We start from the raw sequence: 11,769 nt of genomic DNA, 5'->3' as shown, positions 1-11,769 counted from the left end.
TGTGTATGTATGTATGTATGTATGTGTGTATGTATGTATGCATGTATGTATGTGTGTATGCATGTATGTATGTATGTATGTATGTATGTATGTATGTATGTATGTATGTATGTGTGTATGCATGCATGTATGTATGTATGTATGTCATTCATCCTTTTATCACCGAGCTCGATAGCTGCAGTCGCTTAAGTGCGGCCAGTATCCAGTATTCGGGAGATAGTAGGTTCGAACCCCACTGTCGGCAGCCCTGAAAATGGTTTTCCGTGGTTTCCCATTTTCACACGAGGCAAATGCTGGGGCTGTACCTTAGTTAAGGCCACGGTCGCTTCCTTCCCACACCTAGCCCTTTCCTGTCCCATCGTCGCCGTAAGACCTATCTGTGTCGGTGCGACGAAAAACAACTAGCATCCTTTTATCTACCTATGTTTCCAGTCTTTAGTCGGCTGCCTACTCTATATCCCTCACTCTCTCTGACTTGACTTAACGTCTTGCACGTCCCGTGGCTGTACATCTTCGTGGGCATGTTTTGAGGTCAATACCATTTTATTCGTTCAGGTAACGAACGGAAATGATGAATACAAAAAAAAAAAAAAAAAAAAAAAAAACGGAATAATGCGGAATAGCATTGGGAGGCATATGCATGCTTTCTTTACCATTGTGTAGTGTAAGTGCCTTCATCCACTCTGTTCCCTTCCCGATTTCGGTCTTGCATTCAGTGTAAAATGAGTGTTAATTTTAATAACAAACTGCTGTATAAATCTTGGACATTATGCAAATGCGGTTCCACAACGTGTCGCAAGTTATAATTTTCCACAAGCTTGTCGGGAGTGCTGGGCATTGCATCCTCGTTGAAACCAACAGCTTGGAACAGATTCAGCTTCTTTTTAAAGAGACTGGGAGCTTATGCACACTCCTTGAAACGAGAGTATGCTTTTTTTCCTTTTGCCACCTATTGCATGTACAGTAACATTCTAAAATCATTTGTGTTTTGAATACTAGAGTTGCATTCTAAGTCATTGCTTACTGCGGTATCCTTGATTGTCTGGCTGTAACCTTATTTAACATTCTACGGTGGAAGTCTTCCTCTCAAGTTAGGACGTAAGTGGAGAAGCCGGTTAGTTGTCTTCTGTTCCTAATTCAATCCCGTCTGGCTCCGTGGCTAAATGGTTAGTGCGTTGGCCTTTGTTCCAAGGGGCCCCGGGGACGATTTCCGACCGGGTCGGGGATTTTAATCTTTACTGGTTAATTCTACTGGCTTGGGGGTCGAGTGTTTTCATTAACATTAGAAATCATCTTACGATAGGCTCCATCCTCACAGATATGCAGGTAACCTATAGGCCGTCTACTAGATAAAGACCTGCACCAGGCCTCTCCGGAGGCCATACGCCATTATTACAATTCAATCTCGCCAGAGTCAGTGGCATTTGAGGGTGTTAAAATATGACAGCTCTGTGTCGCTGGCTTCCAACACATGTAATAACTTCAGCAAGACATTCTGTCATCCTGATGTCTCTATCAATAACAATTGTAGGGATGATAGTCATGGTGAATTTAAAACTAATTTGGGGATGTGGTGGAAAATATGGCTCGTTTAGTCTCATGAACACGAACGATGAGTCGTAAGGAAGGATGCGATATTGATCACGCAAACGATGGAGGTGGTGTTGATGATTGTTGTTTTAAGAGGAAGTACGATTGGGAAACCATAGTCCAATCATAATTGGAAGAGGTTCGACATTCATAAGAATGCATTTGCCGGCAAAACAAAGGGAGGAGCTACGAAGGGCGCTAAAATGAAAGACGCCCTAAACCAGGGATGGCGAACCTTTTCCGACTGGTGTGTCAATTAAGGTCTTGTTTATTAGTTTTTACTCTTTGGTTGCCATCGGTTATTTTCCTTTAAAATCATCATGAAACTCCCTCATTTGACTTTCATGTAGGTATTATTTTGCATTGCGTATAAATCCATTCGACTTAATGTTTCCAGCTTTTATTCTGCAAACATCACTAAAAATTGTTTTTTTAAACCGGTAAATTTCAAGAATAAGATATATTTCGCTTTAACCTAATAGAATTCATAAAAAATATGGCCATAAAATTAATTGTAACATACTCCTTTATTAAAGAGTAATGTTAAAATATACTATGTTGGTAGATTTTCGACCTATTAATTACATGTTAAAACATTAAAGTATGTTAGTATGCTGTGCGGTGTGCCATAGGTTCGCCACCCTGCCCTAGACGTTGCAAGCCTAATAAGGTCGGGGTCGTAAAAGGACAGGGACATCGGGTAGGAATGATGACAGTGAGGAACCTGTTACAAGTAAGTGGAAGCAATGCTAGACACAGGCAGATGAATTATGGTCACCAACCCACGCGCCATAGTTCAGAGCTCTTGGGTTCCCCTTCCAGTCGCCTCGTACGGCAGGCAAGGGTTATCGTTAATGCATTCTACCACCTCTCTCCCACAGGAAGTAAACAATGGAGGAAATCGTCATGATATGCAGAATACTTTTTTTTTTTTTTTTTTTTTTTTTTTTTTTGCAAGTTACTTTACGTCGCACCGACTCAGGTCTTATGGCGACGATGGGACAGGAAAGGGATAGAAATGGGAAGGAAGCGGCCGTGGCCTTAATTAAGGTACAGCAGTCCCAGCATTTGCCTGGTGTGAAAATGGGAAACCACGGAAAACCATCTTCAGGGCTGCCGACAGTGGGGTTCGAACCCACTATCTCCCGAATACCTTTTCTTACCTCATAGAAAACAGCCTTCAGGCAATAGACCAAGGTTCCATAAGATCTGCTGTACAAAGAATTCAGACATTGTAATCTGAGGCTAATTGGATCTTAATCTTGTGCTCCAGCCGATGACAGGGAGGATCGAACCCGACCAGACCAGTCGGAAGCTACTGTGCTAAACCTTAGCACAACGCAGTGAACCATCAGTTATTTTACTTTCTTTCTTGCAATCCTGTGGCACTCGCAACACATTAAGGACCACGGCCTCCCAGGGCGACTGATGTCCAGTCAGTAGATGGCCTGCAGACATTGCGAGTGTCACGTGGTCAGCGACTTCCACAACTGTATTGATTTACTTTCTTGACCGGGTCCGCTCCCTTTCGTATGAAACAGCTCCTCATATGACTTAACGATGCTGACTGAACTTCATTCCGCGGGCGAGCCGCAGATCGTACCTGGTGCTCCCTATAAGAGATAAATAAATACTCGACCCGTACACCTCGGGGCTATTCAGATTTAATTTTCAAATTGTATTTTTTTAGAAGTTGCTCGCGCTTTTTTTGTGTGTATGAAATAAATTGCAAACTTTTTGTTTACCTTGTCATGATATTCTCATTCTTTTTTTCCAGGTAGGAGCCGGACTGCTTTAGCCCAGTGAGTATGTCACATCTTATTTACAGTAATTAGTTCTTGCATTCGTATTTAGTTGATGATTGTTCTGCCAGTTTTTATCCAGTGGCGCTCGGGTGGCCACCTAGAACTTAGTGGACAGTGACGTAGATACGACTTTTCCTTGGGATAGGGGAATAATAATAATAATAATAATAATAATAATAATAATAATAATAATAATAATAATAATACACATTTTAAATGCGCAGTGGTCCATTTAAATGCAATTTTAAGGAGGGGGTGAGAAATAAAAAGTCTACAGCCTGTTCCCAGACATTTTATCGGGTCAGGAATGAAATAAATGAAGCCCCCATCTAGCGGCGAGGATAGGGATTAATGTGCCGGCTGCTGAATCCTGCCGGACTCCTCAAGGGCAATGATTAATGACTGACAGATAAAATGATAATAGAGAGTGTTGCTGAAATGAAAAATGACAGGGAAAATTGGAGTACACAGAGAAAAACCTGTCTTGCCTCCGCTTTGTCAAACACAAATCTCACAGGGAATGACCGGGTTTGAAACACGGAACCCAGCGGTGAGAGGCCGGCGCTCTACCACCTGAGCCATGGAGGCTCTTCCACGTGACATATGCATATTAATAACAATACATTTTTTTTAACTATACGCAAATTTTACGTATTTTCATTCCTTCCTTTTCAGACTTATTTCAACAGTCAATTTTAAATTCAACTCGATCTACGGTTATTTTTAAGAGTTTCCATCATATTTTAAGAAAATCGTTCATATTCTTAAGTATATCTTCAAGATTCAACAAGCATATACTTCTCCAGCTTTAAAAGAAGATCGCTTACGTCAATTTTACTCTTTACCTTGGACATTAACTTGTTGGAATTTTAACCCAATATGAATGAATATTTTATATTATCACCATTATCATTATCATTACAAATGTTTTATTGTTTATGTCAATTTTTGTAAACCTTTTAGCTGAAGATGTTCCATAATTGGGACGAAACATGTTCTATTTAGTATTGTACTCAGAGTTTAAGCTGGATTATGTTATTAAATATATAAACCAGCTATAAAAACTGACAAGTATTGGAAGGTGGGAATCTCCGCTTAACATAACCCTAGTTGCTCTCTGACATATACATCCACTTGTGCTTCATGTTTCCTTATCCTCTGCTTTCATTTGTCAAGTGTTACGGTATTGATTTTTCGACCCCAACAATAATTTTTGTGGAGCCTCCATGGTTCAGGCGGCAGCGCGCCGGCCTCTGACCGCTGGGTTCCATGGTTCAAATCCCGGTCACTTCATGTGAGATTTGTGCTGGACAAAGCGGAGTCGGGACAGGTTTTTCTCCGGGTACTCAGGTTTTTCCTGTCATATTTCATTACAGCAACACTCTCCAATATCATTTCATTTCATTTCATCTGCCGTTCAGTAATCATTGCCCCAGAGGAGTGCGACAGGCTTCGGTAGCCGGCACAATTCATATCCTCGCCGCTAGATGGGGGCTTCATTCATTCCATTCCTGACCCGGTCAAATGATTGGAAACAGACTGTGGATTTTCATTTTCAACAATATTTTCTATTATTTTCTATCTTCGACAGCTTTCTTTCGTTTAGTTTTGCAATGTTCACATTATCTCATTTTCTTTGCTCCATTAAACAGCAGTAGCCACTTGTTGAGCCATTTCTTGGTTCCCTACAAAATTATTGTTAGTCTGACTATTCACTAGCAGACTGTGCTCGGCATGCCAGAACTTAACTACATTAGGATCTTTTTGGATTTCGAGCATGACCTTTCATACGTGCTCCTGCGAAACAGCGCCAGGTTAAAAGTTGTGCGACGCCTGTCCGGAACTTGGTGTTATCACTCCCCATTCTTATTCCACTTCATCTTGTCGCTTACTGTAATTAAACGTTCGGCTGTGCTGTTTTAATATGTCGTAGTGAACACTAGATTGTTCATTTAGGTCATCGAAAACATTCAAGTACTGGCAGGTGGCGCTCTCAATTTGACCATGTGCACCATGGCTCCAGTGACCAATCCCATATAAAAATGTCGGGAACTTCAGCCAGTCAGCGGCTGTCTATCGCCACAGTTTTATGGTTTTGGTATTTCGGCTGTGACCTTAATTAAGGCCTAGTGTGAAAGTGGAAAACCGGGAAAAATCATCTTCAGGGCTGCCGACAGTGGAGTTCGAACCCACTATCTCCCGACTGCAAGCTCACAGCTACGCGACCGAAACCACGCACCATTCGTTCGGTGTATAATTACGATTATTATCACTTACCTTTTCGACCGCTAAGGGCCACGGTTAACACTTGTTAGTCTTTTTGAATTTACAGTACACCTTCATCTATGTAGTTCTTTGTTCTTCGGACCACTTTGCACCCGTTCTTCTCCTTACTCTTTGCGACAGGTCCGTTACCCTGTGTGCCCAGCTCCTGAACTTATTTATTTCCTGAACCAGTGTCCCAGAGTTGGTGACCTAGGAGACTACGATTTAGGCCATAGTTCAGAAGTAGGCAAATTTGAATTCATGATTACATCCATACTCGCTGAACTTGTAATACTCTTTGGCGGGAATGATCCACCTCGACCATTATCATCTCATTCCACGGAAACTTCTTCAAACAGGGAGAAATAAGCGTGTACGAATTCATGAGTAACTGTACTCTCTTTACTTTTGTCTCTCTGCCCTGTGTTGTATTGCGGGTGGCATATTCAGAGTACAATCGGCGCCAGGACCGCTCCCATAGGCCATAAGAAAAGCGAACAGTTGCCAACAAGACGATGATTAGCTCCTTTGTTTAAAGGTTTCGAGATAAGAGGTGCTTTCTGCGAGTGGAGGGTTGCAGAGGATTGCTGACTGGACAAACTATAATGCACATTTATGCACCCTGACCAAAACTTGAGTTACTCATGTACGCAAGAATGAACGTCAAATGTTGTGCACTTCGCCCGTGCTATGGTCTTTCGCAATATAGTTTCTTTTCTTAATCGCTAATATACTTTTATTCAATACACACATTGGCAATAAGCATGTGTTGTTCTATTGTTGAATAAATTCGGGTAGCTAAATCGTGTTATATGTCTTTTCACGAGAGTTTAATCCGGATGTAAACATTGTATGTCTACGCCTCCACCAAAGAAAGAGTTGTGATTCGCTGAGCGTGTAGTACCGACCTCCACTCCGTCAACGTCTCGTGTTCGGATTTACAGGGCTGCGCATAGCATACGACAACAGTGAGAAGATCTGAACTGAATGAACGACACAACGTGGATTCTGTTCACTTAGTTTGTTGAACACATTCACAATGCACTGCGTATGGTCACTTCTAATCGGTTTACCTCCGTTGTGTTTTACTACACCTACTGCTCCATTTCTCTCACTATGAATACGGACTCAATGACAACTGCAAGAAGCAGCACCTTATTTCCACGCTGTACAGCTTGGGACTTTACCCACTACGAGAGGTCTTCCTGTATTACACCACGCCTTGCGCCTTTATTTCTCGTTATTTAATATTATTTCATTTTTTTAAAAGCACGTTGTAATATATATACCGGTATATATGGTAACCATATTTTAATTTGATTACGTCCTCGTCCAAACCCTCTAAATGTAATAAACTAAAATAGGATAAAATTAATGCGACGTACTACTTTTCTTCGAGCTCGCACACAGTCGAGTGAGTGCGACGGGTGCTTTCCAATCAACTACGTCTTTGTCCACATGTAAAGGCAAGGTGCTCCGCCTATTTGTTTACATCAGGATTAAACTCTCGTGAAAAGCGGCATCGCACCAGTGTTTCGCCCCAGTGGACATATCATTGTGAAACCACACCTCTCAAAGACACTGGCTGGCTAGCACACAGTTGTGACACCACTACTACAGTACAGTATTAAAAGTTTTAACTGCGTAGCCTGAAGGGGTAAGGCGGGCCTCCTAGAGGGTAATGCCCTCTCGTAGGCCAGGAGACGTGTTACGGTGTTTTGAGTTGTAGAAAAGGGTGAGAGGGAGGAGGGGAGCTTTTGGCTGTGGCATATAAAAGGAACTTGACCGGCATTCGTCTTAGTGAGGAAAATAATAATAATGGCGTGTGGCCTCCGGGGAGGCCTGGTGCAGGTCTTTCGAGGAGAATGAAAAACTACGGAATACCTTTCTCAGGACAGCAGACGGTCGGGCCAGCTAATGCTTTTCTAGGCTTCTATGATCAAAAATTAAGTTCCGAAAGAAAACTTTTAATATCCAATTGATGAGCCCAGGCTGCATTGGGGCGAAACGCTGGTACATTTGCGATTGAGCTACTTGAATTTGTGTAGTATTCTCAATCGGAAACAATAAATTAATGTTTCTTTGTAAACTTAAATTTTGATTATAATTGTATTATATTTGGGAAGTGACAAGCAGAATTTAGGGCAATTTGTAACGAATATCATCATTCGTGAACGAAGTCCGGACACCAAAAACATTGCCTAGGGGAGGACGCAGGTTTAAGGAACGCTGGCTGCAGAATGATGTCCATTTATTACTTTACTGAGATTCGTATACGAACAGAGAGACGTCGCGTGAAGGGAGTTCTGTTCATTGAAGTTTAATATATGCGGTTGTGCATAGCAATGCTCTGAACAATTCCCTGTAACATCCTGAGATGATTTAAACTACACGATTTGTATAAAATGCGGGGTAGTTAATTTCGTATGTTCGGTGTCCAAACGCCCATTCCTGGTTATTTATACTCGTTCTAAAGGCACAGAAATACACTTTTACTTTCTTGGTGAGGGGAAAAGTAAAACCAAACCTCCGTGTATTAGTTAGCAAGAAATCTCCACAATATGTATTCCTTCCTTTCCGTTGTGTTTGTACTCGGAACTTGTGGAGTTTTACACTATCTTTTGTTGTACAATACTTGTATAGCTTCTGAACCATATTTGGGTCGGTGAGCCTTACAAAAAACGTGAACGTTTCCAAATGGAAATACTTTCCACTCAACACGTGCGACAACTGTGTTCAGTATCTCATTGAAAATAGGAAGGCCTATTGTTCTTATCAACATGAGTGTTACCTCGGTATGACGTCATTGGAAGATGCAGTAGACCTACCACTTTAAGGTACTAAATCCGTCCTTCTGCAAGTTTAACAGTGTTAGTGTAGCTCTGAACTCCGGCGTGGTAGCTCGTCGGTTTTTTTTTGCTTTACGTCGCACCGACGCAGATAGAGGCCTTATGGCGACGATGGGACAGGAAAGGCCTAGGAATGGAAAGGAAGCGGCCCTGGCCTTAATTAAGGTACAGTCCCAGAATTTGCCTGGTGTGCAAATGGGAAACCACGGAAAACCATCTTTAGGGCTGCCGACAGTGGGGTTCGAACCCACTATCTCCCGGATCCGAGCTCACAGCTGCACGCTCCTGACTGTACGTAGGACGTCGTGTGAGGTGTCGTTTGATTCCTCCCAGTTAATTTAAAAAAAACAAATGATGTAACAAAATTGAAATGATGACGGCCCTGTTTTAGAGTCGGATGCCCTTCCTGTCGCCAATCCTGCGCGGAGGGATGTGATCACTTATTGCGTGTTTCTGTGATGGTTGTTAATATGTTGTGTTGTCTGAATATGAAGAGAGGAGGGAATGTTTGGACAAACACAAATATTCAGTCGATTCAAATCCCCGACTCAGCCGGGAATCGAACCCGGGGCCCTCCGAACCGAAGGACTCAACGCTGACCATTCAGCTAGGGAGTTGGATATTCGAGAGGATAAAGTAGCTTGCCAAAATTCCAACATCGAGCGTCAGAGGGCTTTTTCAGGAGTTTCTCAATGTTAACTCAGGCCGAAGGCAGCCAAGCGTTGTGAGGCGACTTCCGCGCTACTGGAGTTCCAGTCGAGCACATCTACTGTCCCAGAAGTTATTAAAAAAACCGCGTTATTCTACGTCAAAACTTGCCGCCGCGATTTCGACACCGCCTCCTTTGATTCTCTGCTTTTGGTTAAGTGGTCAGCTTAACTGGCTTCGATTCAGAGGGCACCGGTTCGAATCCTGGTCGGGTTGGATATTTTAACCTTAATGGTTAATTCTGCTGGCTCGGGGACCGGGTGTTTGTACTGTCCCCAACATCTCTGCAACTCACACACCGTACACAATACTACCCTTCACTACAGTAACACGCTATTTCCCATACACGGCAGATACCACCCACCCTCTTCGGAGGGCCTGCTTCACAAAGGCCAGCAGTAGCCATACGGCACTATTATTCCGTCGGACTAACACTTGCAGATGTTTGGCAACGATGGATTAGGAATGAGCTACGACAGGGCTGAAGTGGTTTTGGTATCACTTTTTGAGTCAAGAAGTTTACTGTGTGTGTTATGTTTAAGATTTTCTCTAATCGCATTCTACAACTTTCTAAATATTAGACAACACTCTTCTAGGCTATTTCATTTATTTTGTTTTATTTCTGTTCCTAAACGTCAGCTGATTGCTATAGAGGAGCAGCAGAATCATTTCATGCCAATAATGTAACAATTGGATGTAGCTTTGTGTTTACTTTTAATTTTCAAAAACAAATGTTTATATAACATTGGACAGAGAAAGTGCCAGGCAAACTAGACGTGTGCCTTCATAACACTCGTATTAAATTAATATTTACGTACAGTATACGTTCTATTTTTTTTCTTTTTCCGAATCTTTCAAATAAATATGTCAGAGAATGCCTCTCACCGAGCCAATTCAGCCGTGATGATGAACTTTTTAGAGGCCTGAAATATGTACCACAGCGCTGACAACTGCTATCTCCAGGTTGTATTTTATTTCCCCTTCAACATTATCTATCACTTTGTTTCCTCGTGACACAATAACAACAAGTGTACCAGACTGACTTCACCGAAAGAGTTGGCTAGCACTTTGTTGGATCCTTCTGGGGATCACTAGTAGAATGCCAGCCACTGAATCTCCAGATCACGGGTTCAAACCCGGCAGATGTTGTAGGATTTTTGAAGGTCGGGTAAAAAGTCTGTACGATATTCCATGTTGTTCGGTGGCGATTTGTAATTTTTAAAATTTCATTTCGTTATCCGTTTAACTTCCAGTGTTGGTAAGAGTAGCGTTACAAAAATGTTGCAAAGTTTGGGCTGGGGAGACCTGGGAGAAAGGAGACGAGCTGCTCGACTAAGTGGTATGTTCCGAGCTGTCGGTGGAGAGATGGCGTGGGAGGACATCAGTAGACGAATAAGTTTGGATGGTGTCTGCAAAAGTAGGAAAGATCACAATAGGAAGATAAAATTGGAATTCAAGAGGACAAATTGGGGCAAATATTATTTTATAGGAAGGGGAGTTAGGGATTGGAATAACTTACCAAGGGAGATGTTCAATAAATTTTCAATTTCTTTGCAATCATTTAAGAAAAGGCTTGGGAAACAACAAATATGGAATCTGCCACCTGGGCGACTGCCCTAAATGCAAATCAGTAGTGATTGATTCCCACGGACTCAGCGAGGGATCCTACCTCTACCGCCTCAAGGACAGTGTCCTGAAGGGTGAAACTTTGGACTAGGGATACAACTGAGCAGGAGGACCAGTCCCTCGACCTCTCCTGCTATGCTGAACAGGGGATGTATGTTTGGAAGGGATATGCAAGGAAGTGGGAAACATGTGGCCGTGACCTTAAGTTAGGAACCATCCCAGCATTTCCTTGGAGCAGAAGTGGGAAACCACGGAAAACCACTTCGAAGATGGCTGAGGTGGGAATCGAAACCCCCTCCCCTCTACTCCTTTGACCTTCCGAGACTGAGTGGCCCCCGTTCCAGTCCTCGTACCACTTTTCAAATTTCGTGGTAGAGCCGGGAACCGAACCCGGGCCTTTGGGGGTGGCAGATAATCACACTAACCACTACCACGGCTTGAATTTACGCTTGGTATTAACCTACCAGAATTAATTAAAACTCGGTGATATATCGCCCAACAGAGATCTCTTTCTTTGTCATTTGATAGAGTAAAACTGAGCGTCATTATTGGCCCCCAGGCAGCACAGATCACTTCAAAACAAAATGCGTACACTCGGTAACTGAGTCCATACAATAATAATAATAATAATAATAATAATAATAATAATAATAATAATAACACTTAGCTGACCACCTTCGTTGTGTAATGGTCAGGGCTATTAACTGTTGTCCTCGGAATTCTGGGTTCGTTTTAAGTCTGATGCTTAAAAAGAGCTCCACCAAGTGGACCAACGAAGAGGGACACGAGGATACGAGTTTACTTTTCTTTTTTCTTTTCTTTCTTGTCACTTTGTGTCCTAATAACACTCTAACTACAACTGTATAAGACGGGTTAAACCGAGGGAGCTGGCTACGCTGTAGGATCATCTTGCTGTAAAGTTACAT

At 42.4% G+C, this 11,769-nt stretch overlaps 1 protein-coding gene across 3 annotated transcripts in view; it reads left to right on the top strand.

Annotated features, from left to right (window-relative positions):
* The window catches only part of tws (protein phosphatase 2 regulatory subunit tws), a 905,968-nt gene that overhangs the window by 332,372 nt on the left and 561,827 nt on the right, over nt 1-11,769 (top strand). For 2 of the 3 annotated variants that reach the window (XM_067151365.2, XM_067151367.2), the window contains exon 3: nt 3,368-3,392. The gene's annotated coding sequence lies outside the window, so the exon portion shown is untranslated. Of the gene's footprint in view, nt 1-3,367; nt 3,397-11,769 lie in introns of all 3 variants that reach the window. The other variant, XM_067151366.2, reaches the window with a different exon arrangement.

The sequence above is a fragment of the Anabrus simplex genome, chromosome 7 (genome assembly GCF_040414725.1).
Source record: "Anabrus simplex isolate iqAnaSimp1 chromosome 7, ASM4041472v1, whole genome shotgun sequence".
Classification (NCBI taxonomy): domain Eukaryota; kingdom Metazoa; phylum Arthropoda; class Insecta; order Orthoptera; family Tettigoniidae; genus Anabrus; species Anabrus simplex.
Note: the sequence above shows the minus strand (reverse complement) of the source record. Positions and strands in the feature narration are given on the sequence as shown.